An 11,049-nucleotide genomic window follows, 5' to 3' on the forward strand; every position below is an offset into this window, starting at 1 on the left:
GGCGCGAGCCAACATATTCACTAAATTGGATGCGTCCAAAGGATTCTGGCAGATCAAACTGGACCCGGCCAGCCGAAGACTATGCACATTCAACACCCCTTTTGGCAGATTCTGCTACAACCGGATGCCATTCGGCATCATTTCGGCATCTGAAGTATTCCACCGCATTATGGAGCAGATGATGGAAGGCATCGAAGGGGTACGTGTATATGTGGACGATATCATCATTTGGTCCACCACTCCGCAGGAACACATGCATCGTCTTCGACGTGTCTTCACCCGCATACGGCAAAATGGCCTGCGTCTCAACCGTGCGAAGTGTGCTTTCGGCCAGACGGAGCTGAAATTCCTCGGGGACCACATCTCAAGGTCCGGGGTCCGTCCCGATGCAGACAAGGTTAGCGCCATCACAGCCATGCCACGACCGGCTGACAAGAAGGCTGTCTTAAGATTCCTGGGCATGGTCAACTTCCTTGGGAAGTTCATTCCCAACCTGGCTTCTCATACAACAAACATGCGCCATCTCGTAAAAAAATCGACGGAATTCAACTGGCACCAGTCGCATCAGCGGGAATGGGAGGAGCTCAAGCACAAACTGGTCACGGCACCAGTGCTGGCCTTCTTTGACACGACTCGCCCTACAAAGATCTCAACAGACGCCAGCCAATCTGGTATTGGAGCGGTACTCCTGCAAAAAGACAGCACGTCATCATGGGCCCCGGTTGCGTATGCCTCACGAGCCATGACCCCTACCGAACAGCGCTACGCGCAAATCGAAAAAGAATGCCTGGGCTTGTTAACTGGACTGGACAAGTTCCACGACTATGTGTATGGCCTGCCACGATTCACGGTCGAAACTGACCACCGCCCCCTGGTCAACATCATTAACAAAGACCTGAACGACATGACTCCTCGCCTCCAGCGCATCTTACTTAAACTCAGGAGGTACGATTTTGAACTGATCTACACTCCGGGGAAGGAACTCATAGTGGCGGACACTCTTTCCCGAGCAGTGAGCACACCACCAGATGCGGAGGGGTTCGTGCGTCAAATTGAGGCACACGTGACTCTGACAGCAGCAAATATGCCAGCTGATGATCCTTGTCTGGCCCACATACGCGCAGAGACGGCGACTGACCCTCTGCTGCAGCGAGTGATGCGCCACATGACGGAAGGGTGGCTAAAAGGGCAGTGCCCCCAGTTTTATAATGTGCGAGATGATCTCACCAATATAGACGGGGTCCTTATGAAATCGCACAGGATCGTTATTCCGCACAGCGTGCGCCAGATGATTCTTCGTCAACTACACGAAGGCCACTTGGGCGTCGAAAAATGCAGACGAAGGGCCCGGGAGGCGGTATATTGGCCGGGTATTAATGAAGACATAGCCAACATGGTGCTCAACTGCACAACCTGTCAGAGGTTTCAGCCAGCGCAACCTCCGGAAACACTTCTACCACACGAGATGGTGACGTCCCCCTGGGCGAAGGTGGGTGTTGACCTATTTCACGCGCTCGGCAGAGATTACATTGTTATTATAGACTACTTCTCAAACTACCCGGAAGTCATGCCTCTCCATGATCTGACGTCGTCCGCAGTCATTGGGGCCTGCAAGGAAACGTTTGCTCGCCATGGCATTCCAAGGACTGTCATGTCAGACAATGGACCTTGTTTTGCCAGCCGTGAATGGTCGTCCTTTGCCGCAGCATATGGTTTCACTCATGTGACATCCAGCCCTCTGCATCCACAATCGAACGGGAAGGCTGAAAAGGGTGTCCACATCGCAAAGCGGCTCCTGTGCAAGGCGGCTGATGCCGGATCGGACTTTAACCTTGCCTTGCTGGCCTATCGATCGGCCCCGTTATCCACGGGCCTCTCGCCAGCGCAGCTACTAATGGGTCGCTCCCTCAGGACGACGGTACCTTCCGTCCTGGCACCGATAACAGACCATGAGGCGGTTCTTCGGAACATGCAACTGCAGCGTGATCGCCAGAAAGGTCGGTACGACACACGAGCGACGGACCTGCCCCCCCTGTCCTCCGGAGACAAAGTACGCGTCCATCAACCGTATGGTGGCTGGTCAGCACCGGCCGAAGTCCTCCGACAAGTGGCTCCCCGCTCGTTCCTGGTTCGCATGCCGGATGGTTCCGTGCGTCGCCGCAATCGGCGCGCCCTTCGCCGACTTCCACGCTCACAGCCACACAACACGCCAGATCCTCAACAGGCTTCCGAGGATGACTTTGTGGAGCTGCCGCACATCACGCCCTTTCCATCGCCACCCATGGCCATGCCTGCACAGCAGCCGGTGGTTCTTGATCCACCCTTAAGGCGGTCAACCCGAATTCGTCGCAAACCCATTAGAATGGACTTATAATACAGTTCATATGTTTAATAAGTTGGACAATTTTACATGATAACCTGTTGTTGTTTATCGTTCCAGATGTCGTCTGACTGGACAACTGTTCAAATTTTTTTTCTTCTTCTCTCGTTCCCATTTCTGTTATGTTATGGTACAACTGGATTCATGTGACGCACTCGACATCGCCCCATGTACATAGTTCCGTCATAGACACATGCTGCACACGACACACACACACTCTTAGATGCACTCACGTCACGATCATATTTATTACCACGTAGGCACATATCTTTGTAAAAAGGGGGGATGTCATGATATTCAAACACACATCATGATGGACACACTAACAGGCAAATCAGAGTACACAACACCACAACCAATCACAGACAAGAACACCAACCACATAAAAAGCACGAGCACGACACCTGGAGGTCAGTAGGTCTGGGGAGAAGGAAACAAGAAAGAGCTGTTGAAACACCACAAGCAGGGAGCCCCCCACGTGCAGAGTGCAAAGACCAAGTTGTAAATAGTGAGTTTAAATAAAGAAGCGTTGTACCATATGCAACTGTGTTGGCTCATCTGTGTGTCAGAACACCCAACACCACACTGACTTTGCATTTTTCCCTTCTCTCTGTCTGTTTCTGTCTCTGTCTGTTTCTCTCTCTCCCTCCCATCTTTGTCTTCAGCTTGTGAAGTATCAGAGAGAGACAGAGAGAGAGAGAGACAGAGAGAGAGAGAGAGAGTCAGAGAGAGAGAGAGTCAGAGTCAGAGAGAGACAGAGTCAGAGAGACAGAGTCAGAGAGAGAGACAGAGTCAGAGAGACAGAGAGAGAGTCAGAGAGAGAGAGACAGAGAGAGAGACAGAGAGAGAGAGACGGGGAGAGAGAGTCAGAGAGAGAGAGTCAGAGACAGAGTCAGAGACAGAGAGAGACAGAGAGAGAGAGACAGAGAGAGAGACAGAGTCAGAGAGACAGAGAGAGAGCAGAGAGACAGAGAGAGAGCAGAGAGACAGAGTCAGAGAGAGAGTCAGAGAGAGAGAGACAGAGAGAGAGTCAGAGACAGAGACAGAGACAGAGTCAGAGCCAGAGAGAGACAGAGAGAGAGTCAGAGAGACAGAGAGAGAGCAGAGAGACAGAGTCAGAGAGAGAGTCAGAGAGAGAGAGACAGAGAGAGAGTCAGAGAGAGAGAGACAGAGAGAGAGTCAGAGACAGAGACAGAGTCAGAGAGAGAGAGAGTCAGAGACAGAGACAGAGAGAGAGAGTCAGAGAGAGAGAGTCAGAGTCAGAGAGAGACAGAGTCAGAGACAGAGTCAGAGAGACAGAGTCAGAGAGAGAGACAGAGTCAGAGAGACAGAGAGAGAGTCAGAGAGAGAGAGAGACAGAGAGAGAGACAGAGAGAGAGAGACGGGGAGAGAGAGAGTCAGAGAGAGAGAGTCAGAGACAGAGAGAGACAGAGTCAGAGACAGAGTCAGAGAGACAGAGTCAGAGAGAGAGACAGAGTCAGAGAGAGAGAGTCAGAGAGAGAGAGTCAGAGTCAGAGAGAGACAGAGTCAGAGACAGAGTCAGAGAGACAGAGTCAGAGAGAGAGACAGAGTCAGAGAGACAGAGAGAGAGTCAGAGAGAGAGAGAGACAGAGAGAGAGACAGAGAGAGAGAGACGGGGAGAGAGAGAGTCAGAGAGAGAGAGTCAGAGACAGAGAGAGACAGAGTCAGAGAGAGACAGAGTCAGAGACAGAGTCAGAGAGACAGAGTCAGAGAGAGAGACAGAGTCAGAGAGACAGAGAGAGAGTCAGAGAGAGAGAGAGACAGAGAGAGAGACAGAGAGAGAGAGACGGGGAGAGAGAGAGTCAGAGAGACAGAGAGAGAGAGACGGGGAGAGAGAGAGTCAGAGAGAGAGAGTCAGAGACAGAGAGAGAGAGACAGAGAGAGAGACAGAGTCAGAGAGACAGAGAGAGAGCAGAGAGACAGAGTCAGAGAGAGAGTCAGAGAGAGAGAGACAGAGAGAGAGTCAGAGACAGAGTCAGAAACAGAGAGAGACAGAGAGAGAGAGACAGAGAGAGAGACAGAGTCAGAGAGACAGAGAGAGAGCAGAGAGACAGAGTCACAGAGAGAGTCAGAGAGAGAGAGACAGAGAGAGAGTCAGAGAGAGAGAGACAGAGAGAGAGTCAGAGACAGAGACAGAGTCAGAGAGAGAGAGAGACAGAGTCAGAGACAGAGAGAGAGTCAGAGGGCGAGACAGAGAGAGAGTCAGAGAGAGAGAGAGAGGGAGAGAAGCCAGAAGGGCAGGGAGAGGAAGAGGAGATTTTTGGATGAGGGTCTCTGCTGCACAGCCAGGGCAGACCCCCACCTCCCCCCCCATATTCCTCACCCCGCCATGGTGTCCACACTGTAAACCTAAATAGACGGAGGGAAAGGGCGGGGGGAGAAACAGGGTGAGGGAGAACCAAACTGAGAGGGGGTGGGGAACATTGGGGACTCAGTGGGGGAAATCGATGCTGGATCTTGGAGCGGTTGAGTCCTCCTCCGTTGTGGGGCTGCCCGTGGGATCCTGCTGTGCAGAATGGTCTTCATTGTTACTTTAGTCATTAGTACATTGACTGGTGGGGGGGTAAGGTTTTGGGTTTTAGTTCTGTAATCATGAAAATTAAACCTGTCCAGTGTAGTGGGACACTCATTCTAAATGGGAAGACAGGAGATTTTCCGAGGACATTTCAATCCAGCTCTCACAAAGGGCCTGGAATGGGAAAGGCTGCGATTGAGGCCTGGTTTAATTTACCAATCGCACAGTGCCCGTGTTTTACTGGAATTAATGGGAAAGGAGAGAGAGAATGGGAAAGGAGAGAGAGAATGGGAAAGGAGAGGGAGAGAATGGGAAAGGAGAGAGAGAATGGGAAAGGAGAGAGAGAGAATGGGAAAGGAGAGAGAGAGAGAGAATGGGAAAGGAGAGAGAGAATGGGAAAGGAGAGAGAGAATGGGAAAGGAGAGAGAATGGGAAAGGAGAGAGAGAATGGGAAAGGAGAGAGAGAAAGGGAAAGGAGAGAGAGAATACAGTAAAGGGGGAGGGAGAGAGAGAAGGGGACGGAGATTGGTAACGGTGCCTTGGAGTCTTGCTGGGCAGAGATGACCTCCCGGAAAGTGCCTCCCTAAAGAAGCAGCCGCTGTGTTTTAAATCCATTCTCCACTTGTGAAGCTGGTGGGAGAGGGACGGGAATTGAAAGTTGTTTACGGTGAAGTTTTATTCCTGGATAATTCTGCTGGCAGTTTTCCCCACACGGGGATGAATTGAGGGATTCAGCGCAATGTGCAGGAAGCATTTTGAGTTTATTGAGGTGTTGACTGGATTTCTCTCTCTCTGTCTGCCTGTCCACATTTTGGACCATCTGTGAATTTTGTGTTTATACAGATCCACCCTGGATAATGTTGCTGTCCAGCTTGTTTTAAAGAAGGATACAGCTCTGGGGAGGATCAAAGGATGTGGGGGGGGATGGACAGGTTACTGAGTTGGATGGTCAGCCGTGATAATGAATGGCAGAGCAGGTTGGAAGGGCCGAATGGCCTGCTCCTGGTTTCCGTGTTTAAATTGTTCCCCTGTCCGTGAGCAGGTTGTGTGTGTGTGGGGAATCGTGCTGTGTACTCGCCTGGTCTGGCTTCCTATTACTTACAAACACCCGCGAGCTCACTGTAAATGTAAAAGATTGAGGGAAAGAGGGAGGCTGGGAGAGGGAGAGGCAGACACAGAGAGAGATAGATAGGGAAATGGAGGGAGGGAAGGGCAGCTGAACAGGGAGGGGCTGGGAGGGGGTGTGTGAGGGGCTCAGGAAGGGTAGTGGAAAAAGAAAGAGTGTAAGGAGGGGGGGGGGATGTCCACCTCTGCCGTGGGACTGTTACTGGGATCTTGCTGTGCGGAACTGCCTTCATTGCGACTGTAATCGATTCATTGACTGGAGAGGGTTTGGGATGTGATTGTGGAATGTTAAACATTAAAACATGTCCAGTGTAGCGGGACTTTATGAAAATGAAAACCGCTTATTGTCACAAGTAGGCTTCAATGAAGTTACTGTGAAAAGCCCCTAGTCACCACATTCCGGCGCCTGTTCAGGGAGGCTGGTACAGGATGATAAGACATCAACATTTCGAAGGACATTTCGATCGAGTGTTGACAAGGGCCTGGAATGTAAAAGGCGGTGACTGGAAGCGGGCTTAAATTGCCAATCAGAACGTTAGTATGTCACATTTACATGGAAAAGGCCAGGGACCATTTTAATTCACTTTACTGAGTTTCTGAGTGCAGAATGTTCTTGTCTCTCTGTCTCTTCCAGATTTCTCTCTGTTGGAGAGAATTGGGCGGTTGCGACACCTAACGTGTGGTGACATTCAAGGCTCTGGGCCTAGTGCTGGGCAGAGGGATGAGAGCAGATTAGAGTATTTACACTTGTCTCTCCAGGCTTGGTGGGTGGAAGGGCCTGTTCTGTACGGTCTGATTCTGTGGAGATCCGGCTCAGAGAGGGATAGGGAGAGAGAGAAATGAAATGAGAGAGAGGGAGAGAAATGAAATGAGAGGGAGGGAGAGAAATGAAATGAGAGGGAGGGAGGGAGAGAAATGAAATGAGAGAGAAATGAAATGGGAGAGAAAGAGAGAGATGGAGGCAGAGGTAAGTGATGGAAGTTGAAGGCTGGGGATGTGAAGGGGATCTGGAGGGGTGGGGGAGAGAGATAGAGAGTGTGGGAGGGGTGTCCTGCACCATCGTGGTACTGCCAGTGGGATCTTGCTGTGTAGAATTGCCTTCATTGCTCATGTACACTGACTGGAGGGGTGATTGGATCTGATTGTGCAATTAGGACGGAGATAGGGGAGAGTGCAAAGCCAGAGGGAGAGGAAAGAGAGACAAGAGTCATGGATGGGGGTTCCTGGTGTAGAGTCAGGGTCCAGCGCACCCCCCCCCCCCTTGCGCCCACTCAACCCACCCCATATTCCTTGCACGGCGACAATGTCCACACTGGGGGATGGGGGATGTTGGGGGCTGTGTGGGTGAAAGAGAGCCAATGAGGCGATGGGGTGGGAGGTGGGAGGGGGTATCCAGAGACAGCAAAGCAGAGATGGACATTGGTTGGTGGCTCAAGGGAGGGGGTGATAAAGACACAGAATCCGACGGTCTCCAGTGTGGGATCTTGCTGTGTGAGGCTGAGGGAAATATTGACGTGGGGCGGTGGGACCACTTGGGAGAGGCGAGCTTTGATCAGAAATAGTCAGCGTGGCAGAGGGAGGCCGTGCTGAACCAATGGGAGTGAATTATTTGAGGAGGTGACCAGATGAGGGTGGTGCAGTTGATGTAGTTTATCTGGATTGCAGCCAAGCCTCTGACAAGGTCCCACATGGGAGACTGATAAAGAAGTTAAATGCACATGGGAGATGGGGTAACTTGGAAGTAGAACTGAGTTAGTGATAGGAGACAGAGGGTGGTGGGAGAAGCCTGTTTGTGTGACTGGACGCCTGTCGAAAATGAAAATCGCTTATTGTCACAAGTAGGCTTGAAATGAAGTTACTGTGAAAAGCCCCTAGTCGCCACATTCCGGTGCCTGTTTGGCGAGGCTGGTACGGGAATTGAACCATGCTTCTGGCCTGCCTTGGTCTGCTTTCAAAGCCAGCAATTTAGCCCTGTGTTCAACCAGCCCAGTCATAAAGTTAAAGATGTTTACAGCATGGAAACTGGCCCTTCGGCCCAGCGTGTCCATGCTGCCCTGTTTCTATCACTAAGCTAGTCCCACTTGCCCGCATTTGGCCCATATCCCTCTGTACCCACCCTGCCCATGGATGGGAGGGTTCCTGCCCCCCTAGACCCCGCCCCACATTCCTCACCTAACAACTGCGGCACTTCTCACCTCAAACCCTTTTTTATCAAATCCGGCCGATACCACATTGCAGTGTGTGTGTGGGATCCTGCTGTGCGAGGATGAGGGACATATTGAAGTGGAGTAAGAGGGGGTAGTTTGTTTGGAGAGAGGTAAATGTTCTCGGGTGTTTGTGGGATCGGACTGTGCACTGCCACTGTACCATGGAATATACTGACTTCCAAGTGTTTGTGAGAGAGGGAGAGGCGACTGATGGAAGGGGAAGCGTCAGTATTAATACTGAATGAGGAAACAGCAGCAATCCTGGAGCACTGGCTCGGGAGACATTATCTTTGACCTTAATGATTTTGACAGTAAAATTCTCTCGTCCCACATTGTTGTAATGAAGTAAAGATGCTCCATCTGTGCAGTAATTGAGTAGCAGGTGCTACATCGGTGTTGTAATTGGTTAGCAGGTGCCCCATCAGTGCCGTAATTAATAATTGTGCTCGCTCAGTGTTGTAATTGTTTATCGGGTACTCCCTCAGTATCAGTGTTGTAATTGGGTATCGGGTTCTCCGTCAGTGTTGTAATTGGTTAACGGGTGCTCCCTCAGTGTTGTAATTGGTTATCGGGTGCTCCGTCAGTGTTGTAATTGGTTAACGGGTGCTCCCTCAGTGTTGTAATTGGGTTATCGGGTGCTCCCTCAGTGTTGTAATTGTTTACCGGGTGCTCCCTCAGTGTTGTAATTGTTTATCGGGTGCTCCGTCAGTGTTGTAATTGTTTATCGGGTGCTCCCTCAGTGTTGTAATTGTTTACTGGGTGCTCCGTCAGTGTTGTAATTGTTTATCGGGTGCTCCATCAGTGTTGTAATTGTTTATCGGGTGCTCCGTCAGTGTTGTAATTGGGTATCAGGTGCTCCGTCAGTGTTGTAATTGTTTATCGGGTGCTCCGTCAGTGTTGTAATTGTTTATCGGGTGCTCCGTCAGTGTTGTAATTGGGTATCGGGTGCTCCCTCAGTGTTGTAATTGTTTATCGGGTGCTCCCTCAGTGTTGTAATTGTTTATCGGGTGCTCCCTCAGTGTTGTAATTGTTTATCGGGTGCTCCGTCAGTGTTGTAATTGGGTATCAGGTGCTCCGTCAGTGTTGTAATTGTTTATCGGGTGCTCCGTCAGTGTTGTAATTGTTTATCGGGTGCTCCGTCAGTGTTGTAATTGGGTATCGGGTGCTCCGTCAGTGTTGTAATTGTTTATCGGGTGCTCCGTCAGTGTTGTAATTGGGTATCGGGTGCTCCGTCAGTGTTGTAATTGTTTATCGGGTGCTCCGTCAGTGTTGTAATTGGGTATCGGGTGCTCCGTCAGTGTTGTAATTGGGTATCGGGTGCTCCGTCAGTGTTGTAATAGTTTATCGGGTGCTCCGTCAGTGTTGTAATTGGGTATCAGGTGCTCCGTCAGTGTTGTAATTGGGTATCGGGTGCTTCCTCAGTGTTGTAATTGGGTATCAGGTGCTCCGTCAGTGTTGTAATTGTTTATCGGGTGCTCCGTCAGTGTTGTAATTGGGTATCGGGTGCTCCGTCAGTGTTGTAATTGGGTATCGGGTGCTCCGTTAGTGTTGTAATAGTTTATCGGGTGCTCCGTCAGTGTTGTAATTGGGTGTCGGGTGCTCCGTCAGTGTTGTAATAGTTTATCGGGTGCTCCGTCAGTGATGTAATTGGTTATCGGGTGCACCCTCAGTGTTGTAATTGGTTATCGGGTGCTCCCTCAGTTTTGTAATTGGTTATCGGGTGCTCCGTCAGTGTTGTAATTGGTTATCGGGCGCTCCGTCAGTGTTGTAATTGGTTATCGGGTGCACCCTCAGTGTTGTAATTGGTTATCGGGTGCTCCCTCAGTTTTGTAATTGGTTATCGGGTGCTCCGTCAGTATTGTAATTGGTTATCGGGTGCTCCGTCAGTGCTGTAATTGGTTATCGGGTGCTCCGTCAGTATTGTAATTGGTTATCGGGTGCTCCGTTAGTGTTGTAATAGTTTATCGGGTGCTCCGTCAGTGTTGTAATTGGGTGTCGGGTGCTCCGTCAGTGTTGTAATAGTTTATCGGGTGCTCCGTCAGTGATGTAATTGGTTATCGGGTGCACCCTCAGTGTTGTAATTGGTTATCGGGTGCTCCCTCAGTTTTGTAATTGGTTATCGGGTGCTCCGTCAGTGTTGTAATTGGTTATCGGGCGCTCCGTCAGTGTTGTAATTGGTTATCGGGTGCACCCTCAGTGTTGTAATTGGTTATCGGGTGCTCCCTCAGTTTTGTAATTGGTTATCGGGTGCTCCGTCAGTATTGTAATTGGTTATCGGGTGCTCCCTCAGTGTTGTAATTGTTTATCGGGTGCTCCCTCAGTGTTGTAATTGTTTATCGGGTGCTCCACCAGTGTTGTAATTGTTGATCGGGTGCTCCGTCAGTGTTGTAATTGTTTATCGGGTGCTCTCTCAGTGTTGTAATTGTTTATCGGGTGCTCCATCAGTGTTGTAGTTGTTTATCGGGTGCTCCCTCAGTGTTGTAATTGTTTATCGGGTGCTCCACCAGTGTTGTAATTGTTTATCGGGTGCTCCGTCAGTGTTGTAATTGTTTATCAGGTGCTCTCTCAGTGTTGTAATTGTTTATCGGGTGCTCCCTCAGTGTTGTAATTGTTTATCGGGTGCTCCGTCAGTGTTGTAATTGGGTATCGGGTGCACCATCAGTATTGTAATTGTTTATCGGGTGCTCCCTCAGTGTTGTAACTGGTTATCGGGTGCTCCATCAGTGTTGTAACTGGTTATCGGGTGCTCTCTCAGTGTTGTAATTGTTTATCGGGTGCTCCCTCAGTGTTGTAATTGTTTA

Source organism: Scyliorhinus torazame, chromosome 4 (assembly GCF_047496885.1).
Source record: "Scyliorhinus torazame isolate Kashiwa2021f chromosome 4, sScyTor2.1, whole genome shotgun sequence".
Classification (NCBI taxonomy): domain Eukaryota; kingdom Metazoa; phylum Chordata; class Chondrichthyes; order Carcharhiniformes; family Scyliorhinidae; genus Scyliorhinus; species Scyliorhinus torazame.